Source organism: Portunus trituberculatus, chromosome 39, assembly GCF_017591435.1.
Source record: "Portunus trituberculatus isolate SZX2019 chromosome 39, ASM1759143v1, whole genome shotgun sequence".
Classification (NCBI taxonomy): domain Eukaryota; kingdom Metazoa; phylum Arthropoda; class Malacostraca; order Decapoda; family Portunidae; genus Portunus; species Portunus trituberculatus.
Genome location: NC_059293.1, coordinates 21,872,065 through 21,891,088, shown reverse-complemented (window position 1 = coordinate 21,891,088; position 19,024 = coordinate 21,872,065). Strand labels below are relative to the sequence as shown.

At 46.2% G+C, this 19,024-nt stretch overlaps 1 long non-coding RNA gene across 9 annotated transcripts in view; it reads right to left on the bottom strand.

Annotated features, from left to right (window-relative positions):
* The window catches only part of LOC123515379, a 183,102-nt gene that overhangs the window by 26,178 nt on the left and 137,900 nt on the right, over positions 1-19,024 (bottom strand). For all 9 annotated transcript variants that reach the window (XR_006677859.1, XR_006677853.1, XR_006677856.1 and 6 more), the window contains 2 exons: positions 14,128-14,159; positions 1,263-1,352 (listed from right to left, as the gene is read on the bottom strand). This is a non-coding gene — a long non-coding RNA (uncharacterized LOC123515379). The remainder of the gene's footprint in view (positions 1-1,262; positions 1,353-14,127; positions 14,160-19,024) is intronic.

Here is a 19,024-nt window from a genome sequence, read left to right as displayed (position 1 = left end):
GGCGTCCCACTCCGCCCCTGCACGTCCTAACTGCTGTGTCCTCTGCCTCCCCTGCCAGGCCCCTTCCCACCTCGCCGCGCGTCGGACAACTCCCTGCGGGACTCAATGTCTTCCTAATTAAATTCAGGAAAGGTGCGCTTGCTCTTCACTTGCACAATTCTGAAAATTCAATTCAAATGGCGCGACGGAGAGGGTGGCACGGCGGCAGGGTGGCAGGGTGGCCGCGGCGCCGCTACAGGACGCCGCTTCATCAGAGCCAAGCACCGCGGCATTGACTCTGCCCAAGAAAAGAGTGCAGCCAATCTAGCTGCCACCGCGGCCTCCGCCTCCTCTCTCCGCCGCCATCTTACCAGAATTAAAGTGCAATGTTTCTCTCGCCCCCTTTGATGAATGGCGCTCGCTTGCCATTCCATCTTCCCGGACGGTGCCATTGCCGCACATTCCATCAGCACTTGGCCCCAAAATCGCTAAGTACATGAACAAGTTCCCGCCATTTTTTGGGCCAACTTTGGCCAGTTCCGCCGCGGGCTATTTCCAATACTTTTAGTCATGTTCGGAACTTGCCTCGTGTCAGTCGATTTTACGGCGAGCGAGGCGGCGTTAAATTGAGTTTCCTACGAAACTGGTGCTGATAGCGGCCGCCGGGATGGCGCGGCTCAGCTGCTGCCCTCAGGGACCAGAGGGGCCTGCCGCCCCGGGCCGGCACGGCACGGCGCGGCACGGCTGGCGTGGCACGGACCACCCCGCCAGGACCATGGGCCGGAATTAAGAAAGTGTGGAGCTCGTTACGGCCCGGGAAAGACCCACCAACCTGAAAGGTCGGCTCTCCCTCTCTCTGTCTATTTCTTCTCAAATATCAGGCGAAAATAAAGACTCGGTCACGGCAGGTTGGCGGCACCGCCACCATCCCTCGGCGGTGGCGGTGGTGGCGGTGGCGGCGGCGGCGGCGTGCACGGGATAGGCAGGGTGTTGCGTGCTGCGGGGTGTGCGTGTGGCGGCGACAGATAATCCGGGAGCAGCGGCGCGGCCTTGGGACTCGTGCTTCTTGTGTATCGCTTCTTCCCGCCCTGCCCTTGTGGTGCCTTTAATTATCCGCCTGTCTCAGAAGAATGGGGGCCGGAGGACGGGGAGGGGCGGGAGAAGATAAAGTACATAAAGGTGAAAGGGAGAACAGTGAAGAGGATGAGAGAGAGAGAGAGAGAGAGAGAGAGAGAGAGAGAGAGAGAGCACCACTGCTTTTAACACAGCGTGAGAAATCTTACCTTCACTTCCCCCACGAGGCGCAGCAGCCGTGGCCGCATCCTGGCGGGAACAACGGCAGTGGTGCAGTGGTGCAGTGCTGCCGCCGGGAACTGCAACGAACACAAGGAAAACCCAAGTCAAAAAACAAAATAACCCAGCAGAACCGCAGCAAAAATCCACAACACAGCAGCTTACCGTAACGTGAGCACATTCTGAAGCACTCCTTTCCAAATGCCTTAGTCTCATTGAAGCTACAAAAGATTTTAATCCCTTCAGTACTGGGCCATATTTTTACCTCGAGATTTGTGTACGATAAGACCATTTTATTAACATTAGGAAGGGTCCATGGAGGTCAAAAGATTAAAGGCCACAGCCTTCATTATTTCAATCCCCCACACAAGTTTCTGAAGCTGTATAAAATCACCAAATAGTAAGCAGAATGAATATGGAAACGCGTCATGGTACTAAAGGGGTTAAGAGTGTTTTCAAGGATTCTAGTGACGGATTAACAAGATTTCTACATTATGAAAAGAAAAAAAACTGTCTTGAGAGCCCGGCTAATCATCTCTGTGACCTTTGAAAACAGTCGTGGTGAGATATGAGTGGTTTTGAATACGGCCCGTGACACGCTGCCGGAGTTTCAGACCTCGAGACTCTTGAATGCAGTGAGCGCCAAGGACGGGAGGGAGTTGTGTGTGTGTGTGTGTGTGTGTGTGTGTGTGTCGCGGCGAGACGTGGAAACCTTGTGTTGTTTCCGCTATGTTTAGGAATAGTGGTCCCAGTGTGTGTGTGTGTGTGTGTGTGTGTGTGTGTGTGTGTGTGTGTGTGTGTGTGTGTGTGTGTGTGTGTGTGTGTGTGTGTGTCTGTCTGTTTGCCTAGTCTTTTTATGTTCCAGTGTTCTCGTAGATAAATTTCCAGCTTTCGTAATCGCCCGAGTGTCATTTTTTGTATATTAATTTTTTATATTATCATGTTAGTGTTACGCGTCTTTACTGGTCACCTTGCTTCACTTTCTTCTTCCTTCTCTCTCTTATTATTTAGTTTCATTTTTCTTTTTCCAATGGGCGTGTATTCGTCTCTCCCTCTCCCTCTCTCTCTCTCTCTCTCTCTCTCTCTCTCTCTCTCTCTCTCTCTCTCTCTCTCTCTCTGTCTCCGTCTCTGTCTCTCTCTCTCTCTCTCTCTCTGTCTCTCTCTCTCTCTCTCTCTCTCTCTCTCTCTCTCTCTCTCAGCGCCTTCCTTTGTGCTGGGGAGGATGCGCGGTCATAAGTTAGTATTTGAGGGATCCACTATGAAACCTTTCCTTAAGTTACCTTCTGACGGACGCACTACTTACCAAGGGCCTCGCTTCTCGGTTTATAAAGTTGCCCCTCGGAACAATGACCTTAATCTAGTCTGACTCTCTCTCTCTCTCTCTCTCTCTCTCTCTGCTACCCTGCCGCCGCCTCCTTCACCGCCTCCGTCAGCTGAATAATCGCTGTCCATTTAGTGTTTCCCTGATGCGGTACACAAGTTTGGTCCGCTTCTTCTTGTTGGTACAGTGGTTAAGTTAGGTCAAGTTGGGTTAGGTTAGGTGAAGTTAAGAGTCATATTCAGAAACGCTGTCCTCCTTCACTATGGCAATTTTCCAAGGCTACACAGATAACTAGCGGGGTTTTCAAGAGTTTTTGTCCAGTTAATAATGCAGAAATCTCTCTCTCTCTCTCTCTCTCTCTCTCTCTCTCTCTCTTTATTGATACAGTCCGTTACAAGTTTAGGGAGTTTGTTACAGGTTAAAGGGAGTATGGTGAGTAGTTCCTATCTTAAAACCTAACCCTATTGAATTATTTGTAACATTAAAATTAACTATAAAATACAAGAACACTTATACACTACAGACAAAAAAGACAAAGAAGAAATGGAGGCGGACAAAAGCAGGCCAGCTGTTGACAGTTTCGCCAGAGAGAGAGAGAGAGAGAGAGAGAGAGAGAGAGAGAGAGAGAGAGAGAGAGAGAGAGAGAGAGAGAGTTTTCTGCCTGAGGTTACATATTTCATGGTTTTGTTTCGTTAATTATGTGATGTTTAGATGAAATGAGAGAGAGAGAGAGAGAGAGAGAGAGAGAGAGAGAGAGAGAGAGAGAGAGAGAGAGAGAGAGAGAGAGAGAGAGAGAGAGAGAGAGAGAGAGAGAGAGAGAAGATAACTTAAATTACCTAAAAGATACTTAAATTAGAGACAGAGAGAGAGAGAGAGAGAGAGAGAGAGAGAGAGAGAGAGAGAGAGAGAGAGAGAGAGAGAGAGAGAGAGAGAGAGAGATTATATTGATCCTGTCCTTCCTTATCTTATCTTCCTCAGTAAATGGTGTTATTATTCTTCCTTCGCGTGTCTCCAATCTTACAAGTGTTAACCCCTTCAGTGCCATGACGCGTTTTCATACTAATTCTGCTTAATATTTGGTGATTTTATACAGCTTCAGAAACTCATGTAGGGAAAAAACAGTGAAGACTGTGTGGCCATTAATCTTTTGACCTCCGTAGACCCTTCTTAATGTCATTAAAATGGTCTAATCGCACACAAACTCAAGGTAAAAATGTGTCCCAGTACTGAAGGGGTCACCTTCACTACTATCCAAAGGCTCTGGTGTAGTTAAAGTGACACTGGGGTTTTTAAGAGTGTTTTTCTTTTTCTAGTGACAAATTAGGTTAAGTTACGTTGCGAGAGTATTGAAAATGTGATAGGAGGGTAATAGGAGAGACGACTGGAAGGAAATGAGAAGAGATGGAGGGAAGGAAGAGCGGAGACGAGAAAAGAGAGGATTGGGAGGAGGAAAAGAGAGAAATGGATGATGAATAGAAGAGAATGTGATGAAAAAGAGTGAATATTGAGAGAGAGAGAGAGAGAGAGAGAGAGAGAGAGAGAGAGAGAGAGAGAGAGAGAGGTGAAAGAACCAATACATAAGTATCTCAGGTGACAAAAAACTACAAAACTGAAGAGCGGAAGTGCGTGTGCGTGAGTGTGCGTGCGTGCGTTCAGTGTGCGTGCGTGCGTGCGTGTGTGAGTGTGTGTGCGTGCGTGAGTCACCTGCGCAATGAGTGACGTGGCGTGAAGAGAAGATGAATGTGACATTTGAGTGTGTGTGTGTGTGTGTGTGTGAGTGTGAAGAATGAAAGTGAGGAAGAAGATTGAGTAATGGAGTCTTATTACACACACACACACACACACACACACACACACACACACACACACGTCAAAGTCACTGCCGGCTGAACACTACTTCCGGCCCTGTGTGTGTGTGTGTGTGTGTGTGTGTGTGTGTGTGTGTGTGTGTGTGTGTGTGTGTGTGTGTGTGGGCGCGCGAGCTCTCAGGACTCAGCAGGAGACGTCTTGCTTGTGACTTTTGAAGAAAATGGGGGAAGTTTTCGTTTTTTTTCCTTTAGTCGTGAAAACTTTCCTTCCGAGAGAGAGAGAGAGAGAGAGAGAGAGAGAGAGAGAGAGATTATACATTACTCATCACTTTACATCCTTATTGACGAACATTAAGACCAGTGAACGAGCCGAATGAACAAAACAAGCGGATGAAATACACAAGCCAAATATATAAATGAATAAAAAATGAGAAAATAAAGTAAAATAAAGAAAAAAATAGAAAAATGAAATAAATATATCCCAAACCAAATTATGCAGCCGGATCATTAAAGTTCAACCATTTTGATGAGAAAGATTAAAGAGAGATCAAAGTTTTAAAAGTATTAATGATTTTGAATGAACTGTTTGCCCGCACCGGAGCAGAGCGAGAGAGAGAGAGAGAGAGAGAGAGAGAGAGAGAGAGAGAGAGAGAGAGAGAGAGATAGTTCACGAAATTCTCTCACACACCCTTCCTTCCTTTCATTCCTATCTTCTCTCTCTCTCTCTCTCTCTCTCTCTCTCTCTCTCTCTCTCTTTACTGTTTCCCTTTTTATCTTCTCTTCTCTCCCTCTTCCTCCTTGTTCTTCGCTCGTTTCCCTTAACCTTATTATCCAAATCTTTCCTCCTCCTCCTCCTCCTCCTCCTCCTCCTCCTCCTCACGTCTTCGTTGTAATGGCGGTTCTAAAAATGATTCCTTTTCTCGTCTAATTACAAGCAAGATTCATATACAGATTTTAACGTGTCTTATCTTAACACGCCTTGCCTGACTTGGGAATATGATTTAGCTGTGTGTCTGTGTGTGTGTGTGTGTGTGTGTGTGTGTGTGTGTGTGTGTGTGTGTGTGTGTGTGTGTGTGTGTGTGTGTGTGTGTTTAGGTCTCTCTTTAGTTTACCGACTTTTATTTTATCTTTGTCGTGCCTGAATTTCTCTCTCTCTCTCTCTCTCTCTCTCTCTCTGTGTGTGTGTGTGTGTGTCTCCCCTTCTCCCGATCTTTAAGTTATTTTATCCACCCTCTCCCCTTTTTGTTCCCCTCCAACGTCCGGGAGGGAAGGAGGAGGAGGAGGAGGAGGAGGAGGAGGAGGAGGAGGAGGAGGAGGAGGAGGAGGAAGAGGAGGAGGAGGAGGCGAAGAAGATGGCCATAGCAAATACAGAGAACCATCCATCATCTCAGGAAGGCAGCGACGATAGGAGGAGGAGGATGAGGAGGAGGAGGAGGAGGAGGAGGAGGAGGAGGAGGAGGAGGAGAACTGGATTTGCAGAGGAGGAATAGGTGGTAGGGAGCGAGAGGCAGGAGGAGGAGGAGGAGGAGGAGGAGGAGGAGGAGGAGGAGGAGGAGGAGGAGGAGGAGGAGGAGGAGGAGGAGGAGGAGAAAGAGGGAGAGGAGAGAAAAAAGATGAAGAGGGAGAGACAGGATAAAAGTTTGCAGGGAAGGGGGACGAGAGAGAGAGAGAGAGAGAGAGAGAGAGAGAGAGAGAGAGAGAGAGAGAGAGAGAGAGAGAGAGAGAGAGAGAGAGACCAGGACGAACGAACAAGCTCATTAAAGCACTCAGTTTTTAAAAAAGTGTTGAGTCATAGTCTATATTGCCTGGGAGGGACTGCAAAGAACAAGTTTGTCTACCTGCCTGCCTGCCTCCCTGCCTGCTTGCTTGCTTGCCGCCCGCCACCGTCAGCCAACCAGCCAGCCAACCAGCCAGCCAGCCAGCCAGCCAACTCCCAGACCAACCAACTCCCAGACCAGCCAACTCCCAGACCAGCCAACTCCCAGCCCAGCCCAGCCCAGCCTTGCCTCACCCAAACCCAGAGAGAGAGAGAGAGAGAGAGAGAGAGAGATTTTTCCAGTTTCCTCACTCACTCACTCCCTCATTCTGTTGTTCTTCTAAGGGAATATTCTCTTTCTCTCTCTCTCTCTCTCTCTCTCTCTCTCTCTCTCTCTCTCTCTCTCTCTCTCTCTCTGTCTATCAAGTGTCTGTTCACATTACCTGGCCACGACTAGTACCTAATTAATGGTTACCTGGGATAGTGTGTGCAGGTACAAGGTAACACACACACACACACACACACACACACACACACACACACACACACACACACATATACATTTTTTTTTGCTTTCAATATTTAATCTTTACGACAAAATAGCTTATGATTATTGAGGCAGACACACAGACAGACAGACACACACACACACACACACACACACACACACACACACACACACACACACACACACACACACACACACACACACACGCAACAGGAAAATTCCATCAGAAATCTAATCTGCTGCCATATCCTGTTGCTAATTCTAGAGTTTTGTGGAATAAAGAAGAAAAAATAGGAGAAAAATGCCGAGGAGAGAGAGATAGAGAGAGAAAAAGAGAGGAAATCCCTTTACACATCCTTGCTAACTCTCAACTACGTGTTAATTTCTTGCAGTTTGTCACCCAGAAAGCTTGTAAACTGAGGTGGTGGTGGTGGTGGTGGTGGTGGTGGTGGTGGTGGTGGTGTGGTGGTGCTAGTCAAACAGAATATACAAAACTTTCCTTCTTTACTTTTTTGTTGTTGCAGAGAGAGAGAGAGAGAGAGAGAGAGAGAGAGAGAGAGAGAGAGAGAGAGAGAGAGAGAGAGAGAGAGAGAGAGATTGGGATAGAAGTGATGAAGGGAAGAAACCAAAAGAAAAGAAGGAAGAAAGGTGAAGGAAGAAGAAAGAAAAGGAGAAAGAGAAGGAGAAACACGATAATAACAATAATAATAATAATAATAATAATAATAATAATAACAACAACAACAACACAAAATAGAGAAATAGAATAAAAGACGAGGAAAAAGAAACAAGAAACAGACGGAATAAAAGCAGAGGAGAAAAGAGAGAAGGAAACGAAACAGAGAACACAAGAGAGAGGAAGAAGAGAGGAGAGAGAGAGAGAGAGAGAGAGAAGAGGAGGAGTGAAGGAGAGTAAGAGAGTAAGATAAGCCTGGGAGAGTCAGAAGAGAGTGAGAGAGTGAGAGTGGGAGAGTGGGTGGAGGGTGGAGGGTGGGATGCAGAACACCCGCACTGCTGTGATGCTTAAGATGTTATGCATTTTAGTTCACAGCTGCAGTGCTCCCCTCGCTTGGCCCAGCTGTGTGTGTGTGTGTGTGTGTGTGTGTGTGTGTGTGTGTGTGTGTGTGTGTGTGTGTGTGTGTGATGCAACCCTCCGTGTGTGCGTGTGTATGTGTGTGTGTGTTATGCAATCCTCTGTGTGTGTGGAGGGTAAGAGAGAGAGAGAGAGAGAGAGAGAGAGAGAGAGAGAGAGAGAGAGAGAGAGAGAGAGAGAGAGAGAGAGAAGAGAAGCAATGTGTATCTACGAGTTTCCCACCGTTTAGAGAGAGAGAGAGAGAGAGCAGTTAGTATATCCTTCCACCCCCCTCCTCTCTCTCTCTCTCTCTCTCTCTCTCTCCGTACACAAGTGTCTAGTAAGTGTGTGCAGGTGACTTATACTAAACTTAATTGACATTTTACTGCACTTAGATTGATGGTGGTGGTAGTGGTGGTGATGGTGGTGGTGGTGATAGTGGTGATAGTGGTAGTGATGGTGGTGGTGGTCTGGGATACGTTAACGCAGTTCCTAATCTACTACTACTACTACTACTACTACTACTACTACTACTACTACTACTACTACTACTACTACTACTACTACTACTACTACTTCTGACGGCTTTTTTCTCCCTCTCATAACGGGTAGAGCCAGTATGAACACAATCCGCCTGCCAAGATCTGCTGACGTATGCGAGAAGGCTGAGACGCAAAAAATTGAAAGCAAAAACTGGGAAGACTGTGAGAGCTGAATCAAGACTATTTGCATCACCTCTCACTAGCGGCCGGTGTTCAGAAACGCTTGTCTCTCTCACCACGACTATTTTCAAGGGCCACAGAGATGAATAGCAGGGTTTTCAAGAGTGTTTCTCCAGTTAGTAATGCGGAAATCTTGTCACTCTGCCTCTAGAACCATAAAAAAACTACCTTAAAAGAAAACTCGTGCAAATTTAGCTAAAGCCTTTTGAAATAGTGGAAGGTGAGGCACAGAAAGATTTGAGAATACGAACTCTACAGCAACGCTACTCCTCTCACTTATAGAATTAATACACCACTTCTTCCTCTTCCTCTTCTTTTTACCTCAATGCTCCCACCACCACCACTACTACCACTACTACCACTACACCATAAAAACACCAAGAATTCCATCAACACACGCAAGTCACGGTACATTAAGGCGTCCACACATAGGAAGAGCAGCCTGGCACGCGTCCATCACCTTATTTCCTTCACTCAGGTAGCCGTGCCTTCCCTTCACACCTGGCTAGGGAGACACGAAGCGACAGAAAGAGGGTTGGTGGTCGAGAAGGATGCGAATGACAGGCAGGGTGACGTACGAAGGTAGGTTTACACAGTGATTGCCTCGTGTGTTCCTCGTGTTCCTTTCGTAACTTTTCTTGTGTTTTTGTGAAAGGAAGAGAAGAAAGGGAAAGAAGGAAGAGAGATAGAACAGAGAAGGGAGTGAAATGAAATGTAAGGTAAATGAAGGAAAGGTGAAGATGTGAAAGAGTAAGGGAAAGATTAAGAGAAGGAAAGGTAAGATAAGGAAAATAGTGTATAAGAAAGGAGAAGAGCCATAACTGAAACTTGAATGATGAAAAAAAGAAGGTAAAAACAAGAAAAAGAAAGAGAGACATACACTAAAGAAAAATTAAACGCCTTTCTTTCTTACCAAACATAAAAAAAAAAACTAAAGGAAGCAAAAAATAAGATTAAAAAAAACCCAAACTGAACCTAAAATATAGACCTTCCCCTTCCTGTCATGCATAAACCCGGGCCCCAAAAACACACTAAATAAACCCATGATAGATTTACACGCCTTCCTCACCCTCCTCCCTTCTCTCCCCTCAAGGACTCCGGGTTCCATTAGCGCTGTGTGTTCACCATTACCGTAAAGACGCGGCCTGATGGCATAGCGGGGCGGGCCGAGCTGGTTACCTTTACACGTACATCTTTTCTCTCCTGGTCCCCGCTACAGTTTATCTTGGCCCTGTTGCCGCGTGTGACTGGGACTGACTTGGGGTGGAGAGACTATGGTGATGTGACAGGAGGGAGAGAAGGGATGGAAAGCAGGATGGAAAGAAGGGATTGGAAGGCATTAGAAGGAAGGGATGGAGAAGAGGATGGAAAGAAGGAAAGAGAAAAGATGGAAGAATGAAAGGAAGGATGGGAACAAGGGATTAGAAACAAGGGATGAAGGAGAGAATTGAATGAAAGAAGGAAGGATAGAATTGAAGAAAAAAAAGGAGCAAGGGAGGGATAGAAGCAAAGGAAGGAAGGAAGGAAGAAAAAGAAATATTCACTTTAACATAAGTTCTTTCTGATCTCTTTCCTTAAATGGTTACAACGCCATAATTTTTCCTCTCCTTTCCTTTCTCTCTCTAATATTCATCACCACCATCACCATCATCATCATCATTATCATTCATCATCATCACCATTGTATTCCTCACTAACTCACATCTGTTTCCTTCCCTCCACTTGTTTGAATGACTCTCTCTCTCTCTCTCTCTCTCTCTCTCTCTCTCTCTCTCTCTCTGTTTTCCTTTCTACTTTCTGTTCATCTTCTTTTACACCATTTTGTTCTTCTCTTTCTGTTTCCCTCTCTCTCCTTCCTCACTTCTCTCTTGTTCTTCCTTCCCTATCCTTTCCAATCCTTCCCTTCTTTGTGACCTTTCCTTGCTCTTCCTTCTCTCACTTCTCTTATTCTTCCTTCCCTATCCTTTCCAGTCCTTCCCTTCTCTTTGTGTCCTTTCCTTGCTCTTCTCCTTTTCTCGTCTACTCTCCTCTCTCTCTCTCTCTCTCCCTTCTCGTCACCACCACCATTACTTCCCTCCCGTGCCTCCCTGCCGCCGCCACCGCTGCCTCCGCCTCCGCTCGCCCCTCGTGAAAGTAAACAATGTCCCGACGTAATAATCATTGTAACATGCCAAAAAAATGTTAATGGATTGAGTCAAAACTTTGAGAAGATCATTAGTCAATACTTGAATGCTTACCTTGTGTGTGTGTGTGTGTGTGTGTGTGTGTGTGTGTGTGTGTGTGTGTGTTCCTGTCTCTAATCGTGTCTCCATTTTATTGTTGTCTCTCTCTCTCTCTCTCTCTCTCTCTCTCTCTCTCTCATATTTTGAACACTAACGAACGAACCAGAGAGAGAGAGAGAGAGAGAGAGAGAGAGAGAGAGAGAGAGAGAGAGAGAGAGAGAGAGAGATTCCTGCAAGTCACGGTGGGGGAGAGAAGAGGAGAGGGAGAGGGAGGAACGAGTAACACCTGGCGTCTTTACAACCTCCCCCTCCTCTCCCTTCTCCCTCCTCTCCCCTCTCCTCTTCCCCATCTTACTCTCCCCACTCCCCTCTCCCAGTACCTTTCCCCCTCTCTCCTCTCTCCTCCCCTCCTCCCCTATCCATCTCTCTATCCTCCTCTCCCCTCCCCCCTCTCCTATCCCTTCTCTCCCTCCTACACCTGCAAGGGAGGAAAAAAAGACGCAGGAGCTTAACAGAAGGCGTGGCGGCCATTGACGGAGGGCGCGGCGTGTCTTTCTCTTCTTCTGCAGGAGGAGGAGGAGGAGGAAGAGAAGGAGGAGGAGAAGGAGAAGGAGAAGGAGGAGGAGGAGTATAATGGAAGAATTTGATATTTTGGTTGTATTTTTCCTCTTTCTTTTGTTTTATTCATTTTTTTCTCCATTTTTCGTCTTTTTTGGTCATAGTGTTAGTCTCTCTCTCTCTCTCTCTCTCTCTCTCTCTCTCTCTCTCTCTCTCAAATAGACAAACAGACCAGATGAGAAGGGAGGAGGAGGAGGAGGAGGAGGAGGAGGAGGAGGAGGAGGTAGGGAGAGGGAAACATCGAGGGAAAGACGAGTAGAGAACGAGAAAGAGGAGATAGGGAGAGGGAGAGGGAGAGGGAGAGGAGAGGGAGTGGGAGAGAGAGGAGAGGGAGAGGGAGAGGGAGAAGTATTGGGCGACCACGTTCATTCTCCAGAGAGGTTCCTCGAATTGACACGGACGTCCTCGATACCAGTGGAGTGGCTGGACGCTTTTCCATCCCTGTTTGCCCGGCGTGGGATGAGCGAGGCGCCTGTGCTTACCGACACACACACACACACACACACACACACACACACACACACACACACACACACACACACACACACACACACACACACACACACACACACACACTCACACATACATACACAAACACACGATACTTTTGCTTCTAATAATCTTTTCCTTTCCCAGACAGCTACAGACAGATAGACAGACACCTACACACAGAATAACACACACACACACACACACACACACACACACACACACACACACACACATTATATTACTTTTGCTTCTAATATTTTTTTCTTTCCCAGACACAGACATACAGATAGACAGACACGTAAACACAGACTAACACACACACACACACACACACACACACACACCTACTATCCTACTTTTTGTCTCTACTGTTCATTTCACTAGCCTAATTAAAACACACGCTAACATTATTTGACTTCACGTACTAACAGTTGTCTAAAGATATGACGTCATAGGTTACAATATTATTAACTTCAGTGAGTATAATGTAATATTCATATGAAGGAACCTGTTTAAATCTCTCTCTCTCTCTCTCTCTCTCTCTCTCTCTCTCTCTCTCTCTCTCTCTCTCTCTCCGCATCGTCGCCTTCAGTTGAAGTTCGGAGCCACAAACGTCACCACAGCAACCCATCACCAACACCACAACCTCCACCACCAGCGGCGCCAATGTCACTGCCCTGGTGGTGGTGGTGGTGGTGGTGACGGTTGGTTTTATAGACTATAGAAATCTCCTCCTTTTCTTTTTTCTTCCTCCTTTTTACCAATCTTGCCACGTCCTTGTTCTCATTTCTTTATCATTTTCTCTTTCCTGTCCCCTCTCTCTCTCTCTCTCTCTCTCTCTCTGGGGAAAAACTCTACTCCGGAATACTCCAAATAAGTTGGCGGGAGCGTTAAAAAAGAGGCTTGTATGCAAATAGTGGACTCGATAGTTGTTTAATTAAGCTTTGTCTCAAGAATCGCGCGCCTTTTATACACCGCGCTGGCTAAACCTTCCTGCATAAATAACACCTAATGAGACCCGCCCGTGGTTATGGCGACGCTGCAGGAGGAGGAGGAGGAGGAGGAGGACACGCACACACTCTCTCACACATATACACACAAACACATACGAATTGAAGAAAAAAACAAAAGAGAGGAGGAGGAGAAGAAGGAGAAGGAGGAAGGGGAGGAGGAGGACACGAACACACTCTCTCACACACATACACACAAACACAAACTGGAGAAAAAAAGAGGAGGAGGAGGAGGAGGAGGAGGACGAGGAGGACACGCACTCACACACACACATACACACATACACACAGACACACACACGAACTGGAAAGAAGGAGAATGAGAGTATTTTTTTGCTGTTATCATTGAACCAACTTGGTTTTCAGTGATTCCCCAAAGATCAGCTCACCAACTCAGCACTTTTCACCCTTCGTCAGCTTCCTCTACGCATCAAAGCACTCAGTTGTTCTCTAGTGCTTTTAAATATTGCTCTGAGACACTCCACCGCCCTCCACCACTACCACCACCACCACCACCACCACAGCATAACATTACCACAGTCTCCTCCACGCATCAAATAACTCCACCACACTTTTACTGCTTCCACATAATATAGCACATCACTTCACCACACCGCACTCCACCTTCCTTCACTTCTGCACGTTTGATGCCCAGCCACACACCACACATCACACACCACACGCTACAGCCTCCACCACGCGAAATGTGACACTCCACCACACTCTACCACGCTTCACCACACCTCGACCGCACTTTCTGTTCCTTCTAGCCGTAGTAAGAGACAAAATCGAGGTTATTTTTTTGTGTGTCGGATTGACAAGGAGAGACAAAGCAGAGAAAATGAGGAAGGAAGGATATACGAGAGAAAAATGATAGAGTAGAATGAAATAAAAAATAAGGAATGAAAGCAGGAAATTTGATACAGTTTTCCTCATTTATGTATCTTTATGAGGAAGAAAGAAAAGCGAAGGAGAGAAAAAGAAGATATGGAGAGTAGAATGAAACAAAAATAAGAAATGAAAGCAGGAAATTTGATACAGTTTTCCTCATTTATGTATCTTTATGAGGAAGGAAAAAAAATAGAGAAAATATGATAGAGTAGAATGAAACAAGAATAAAGAATGAAAGCAGGAAATTTAATACAGTTTCCCTCATTTACTTATCTTCAACTAACAATCCCTCCTGCCCACTGACTCACTGACTCACCTTTACACACAGAAGAAGCTGCTCAATAGCTCACCAAACTTTTCTCACCCCTGACTCTTCCAAACTAATCTCCCTATCTCTCTCACACACACACAGGAAAGCATCAAACGATAACTCACCAACGCTCTGTAGTCTCGGCTTCCTCACTCGCCTGCAAAGAGAGTGAGAGTATCTATTAGCACCAAGAAATAGCAAGTCTGTGTGGGTTGTGTGATTTCAAGTACAAGATCAGATGGCAAATTTTCTGGTGGGGTAAGCAAGTGTGTGTGTGTGTGTGTGTGTGTGTGTGTGTGTGTGTAAGGTGACCACAAGAGGTAAGCTTAGTAGAATCTCTCCCTCTCATTGTGTGTGTGTGTGTGTGTGTGTGTGTGTGTGTGTGTGTGTGTGTGTGTGTGTCGCTTCCCTTCCGTTCTCTTCTTCCTTACTTTATTCAATAGCACATTCTTTTTTCATTCTTCTCTTATTTCTTCATCTTTCCTTTCATTTCTCAGCTTTGAAACATTAGATAGAAAGTGAAAACTGAGAGAGAGAGAGAGAGAGAGAGAGAGAGAGAGAGAGAGAGAGAGAGAGAGAGAGAGAGAGAGAGAGAGAGAGAGAGAGAGAGAGAGAAGAGAATGAACGAGCAGACGGAAGGAGGCAAAAGGAAGAAAGAAGGAAGGGAGGTAGCAGCAGGAGGAGGAGGAGGAGGAGGAGGAGGGAGGAGGAGGAGGAGGAGGAGGAGGAGGAGGAGGAGGAGGAGGAGGAGCAGCTTTGCATAAATCAGGATCTCCCAGCGTCAGTGTTAGGGAATTTCTATATACATACATTCAACACTGGGCAGAATGTATGTCGGCCCAATATTCCTCTGTTAATTTGAAGGTGGCCGAGGTGAATGGGCGAGAAAATAACAGATCACTAAAGAAAAAGAAGGGAAGAAAAAATAGAGAAGGATTAATATATATCCTCCAACTCAACCACCACCAGCCATTGTCACTCACCACCACCACCATCATCACAGTAACCACCATTTCCTGCGATCGTGTTGGTGTTTACAATGGAACTATCAATACCACAGCCTGGCTTCCTGTTCACCATTTTCATTCTTTACTCATCTTTTTTTATCTATTCTTTCTTTTTAATCTTTTCTTTACTTTTTGTGATGTTACTCTTAGTTTTCACAGGGCTACTCTCTCTCTCTCTCTCTCTCTCTCTCTCTCTCTCTCTCTCTCTCTCTCATGCACAATTCACAAGATGATCTAAATGAACAGACAGACAAAAACAAAAGAATAGATGAATTCAGAAAAAGAGAAAATAAACGCGAAAATCTCTCTCTCTCTCTCTCTCTCTCTCTCTCTCTCTTTTCTGACCAGCTCCTCGGTTCCTTCCGGTGAATATTTTATGTACATCTTGTTTTCCATGCGGCGCACCTGTGTGGCGGTCCCCGAGGTGCGCGGCAGGTGGTGAGGCGTCTTGTCCCGCGCCGGAATACATTATAGGCAAAACTGAAGCACGGCGCGGCAAGAGAGAGAGAGAGAGAGAGAGAGAGAGAGAGAGAGAGAGAGAGAGAGAGAGAGAGAGAGAGAGATAGGGAATGAAACAGATAAAAGGAAAAATAGGCAGATGGGTATATAGATAGACAGACAAAGAGGGAAAAGACACAGACAGACAAACAGACGGAAAGACAATTATACAGAGAGGCGCAGACACAGATAGACAGACAGACAGACAGACAAAAACAAAAGAATAGATGAATTCAGAAAAGACAAAATAAACGAGAAACTGAATCTCTCTCTCTCTCTCTCTCTCTCTAAAAAATAAGAACCTTTCCACACACACACGCACACACACACACACACACACACCCTAACTACCACCACCACCACCACAACCACCACTACCACCACCACCACTACCTTCCCCAGCAAACACAGAGACACCTATGGAAGCAGGAGGAGGAGCAGCCATACCCTCGCGTGACTAGAATATTGGAACCCTGGAAAACTGGTAGGACTGGAATCAACACTGGCGTCGTTCTAAAGAGTTATGACGGTGTTCCAAGGGGCCTTTATAAACTATTGCTCCTAGATAAGCCGCCGTTCGTCTTCACAAGGGCGTCGAGGAGCAGAAGGAGGCACAGAAGGAGGAGGAGGAGGAGGAGGAGGAGGAGGAGAGAGAAAGGTGAAGGAATGTGAGTGAAAAAAGAGGATAGAGACAGAAATTAATGATGAGAGAGAGAGAGAGAGAGAGAGAGAGAGAGAGAGAGAGAGAGAGAGAGAGAGAGAGAGAGAGAGAATGAATCAAGGATCAGTGGAATGTACTTGTCAACTTCTCAAACAACAGAACATTGATCCGGAGACCTAAAGTTGTCTTCTCTCTCTCTCTCTCTCTCTCTCTCTCTCTCTCTCTCTCTCATAAAAGATACACACCCATGTAAAAGACATAGTTATCATTTTTCTTATTTTTTATCGCCCTCTCTCTCTCTCTCTCTCTCTCTCTCTCTCTCTCTCTCTAAAAAAGGCCTACAAGAAACTATTACTCTTTTCCAAAACTTCTTTCTCTTTACCCTCCTCTCTGTTTCTCTCATTCATATATCCCTTATTCCCCCCCATCTCTCTCTCTCTCTCTCTCTCTCTCTCTCTCTCTCTCTCTCTCTGGTAGGCCTAAAGAAAAGAGGAGTTTTGTATTGTCACTGTCTTTTGTATTTCACTAGGGAGGAGTTGAGAGAGAGAGAGAGAGAGAGAGAGAGAGAGAGAGAGAGAGAGAGAGAGAGAGAGAGAGAGAGAGAGAGAGAGAGAGAGAGAGAGAGAGAGAGAGTAACCATAACGACAGATAAGCCAGTCTTGTAACTATATGTACCACCACCACCACCACCACCACCACCACCACTTCTCATCACCTCCTGTCACCACTCATCACTCAGGTCACCACCACCCGTCACTTCCCATCACAGCTCCCATCACCACACACTATCTTAGCCAGTCACCACATCACAATCGGCCACATTCAGAATTGCCTTCCCTTCTCACTTCGACAATTTTCCCAGCCACAGAGACAACTAGCTGGGTATTCATGACAGTTTCCCTTTAAACAAACTAGAAATCTTGCCAATCTATCCCTAAAACTATCGAAATACTCTTAAAAACACGAGTATCTTTTCATTAGAGTCTTTGGAAAGTAGTGAGGGTGAGAGAGCGAAGGGTTTTAGAATACGGGCCTTATATAGAATGAAGGATAACCGAGGAACGATATAAGAAACTAGAATTTTAATGTATTCCAACCAGATAACTAAACAGATCAAAAGAATAAATATGACAAAATAATAAATCACACCACACAGCACCACACAGCACCACACACAACACTTAACCACTTTCAATCAAGACACCAAGAGGGGCCTGTATTCTGTAACGCTTTGCCTTCTCACCATCACCACTTTCCAAACGCTCCAATTGAAGATATTGTGTTTTTTAAGAGTATTTTTAATGTTTCCGGTGATGAATTGGCAATATTTCTAGTTTATCATTAGGAGAAACTTTGAAAACCAGGCTAGTTGTCTCTGTGGCCTTGGAAAATAGTTGCGATGAGAGGACAAGGCGTTTCTAAATATGACCGGAGACACAAGACGAGAGAGAACAAGAGTGAGCGTCAATATAAAGCACGAGGCGAGGCGAGACAGGCGGCAGTAACTCCTTCCTTTTCCCTTCCCGCTGAAATACAGGAGTCAGCCCCGTAACTTCTCCCGGCTATTGGGGAACCAGAAATAAAGAACGAGGAATCAATAAGGGCCAGGGAAACGTGCTGGCTAACTGCTGGAGTGAACCTTATGAGGGAAAAGAAGGAGGAGGAAAAGGAGGAGGAGGAGGAGGAGAGCCACTGTCCTCCCTCCACTCATTCAATTAGGGTCCTAAAATTAGTGCGTCAAGGTGGATTAATCTGGTAAGAGGGAAAGTGACACGGGGAAATGAATTGGCAATTTATAAGGAAGCTGGCGGTGAGCGGAGAGGTTGAAGTGCTCGGCGGGCGACGGGACGTGGGCGGCTTTGTGGCGGGGCGTCCCAAGGGTGGTTTCCCCGCCGGTCGCCGCCACCCACAGGAATGTTTGGCTGCGGGGAGGGAAAAATCGCTGCCTGTTGTCTCAGTAAGGGGAAAAAACCAGCGACTGTCAACGTGGGTAGATGTGTCCTTCTTTCCCCCAACGTCTGTCTGTCTGTCTTTTGTTCTCTCTCTTTCTTTTCTTCTCTGTCTGTCTTTCTGTCTGTCTGTCTTTTTGTTACTCCGCATGGCCTTTCCCTCTATCTGTATCGAGAGAGAGAGAGAGAGAGAGAGAGAGAGAGAGAGAGAGAGAGAGAGAGAGAGAGAGAGAGAGAGAGAGGATGGAAGCTGGTTATCTCGTTAGTGCTGAAGCTTTTGCGAAGTTGTACCAGCAATAAACGAGTCTTTGATGGCGGGACGTGAGCCTAATGCCGCGCCCATAAACCCATCGCGCCCTTCACTTCGGCTAGAGCTACGAGGGATCGGGAGGAGGAGGAGGAGGAGGAGGAGGAGGAGGAGGAGGAGGTTGCCAGGAGAAGGACGGCATGTAAACAAAGAAAAAAGGAAGAGGAGAAGAAGGGAGAGAAAGGGAAAAGGAGGAGATGGAGGAGGAGGAGGAGGAGGAGGAGGAGGAGGAGGAGGAGGAGGAGGAAGAGGAAAGGAGCAGGATAGGAGAAGGATGGCATGAAAATAGAGAAAAAGGAATAGGAGGAGGAGGAGAAGAAGGAGAGAGAGAGAGAGAGAGAGAGAGAGAGAGAGAGAGAGAGAGAGAGAGAGAGAGAGAGAGAGAGAGAGAGAGAGAGAGAGTATACGTGAGAAATGAAGCCAAACTAAATATTTTCCTCCAAACCGTCACACAGACCTTGACTTTTCCTCTTCTTTACTCCCCTTCCCCCTCCACTTCCTCCCTCCACTCGCGAGAGAGAGACGAAGGAAATAAGGAAAAGAGGAAAAGGAAAAGGAAAAAACGGAAAAGGAAGCAGAAATAATGAAATGAAATAAAAA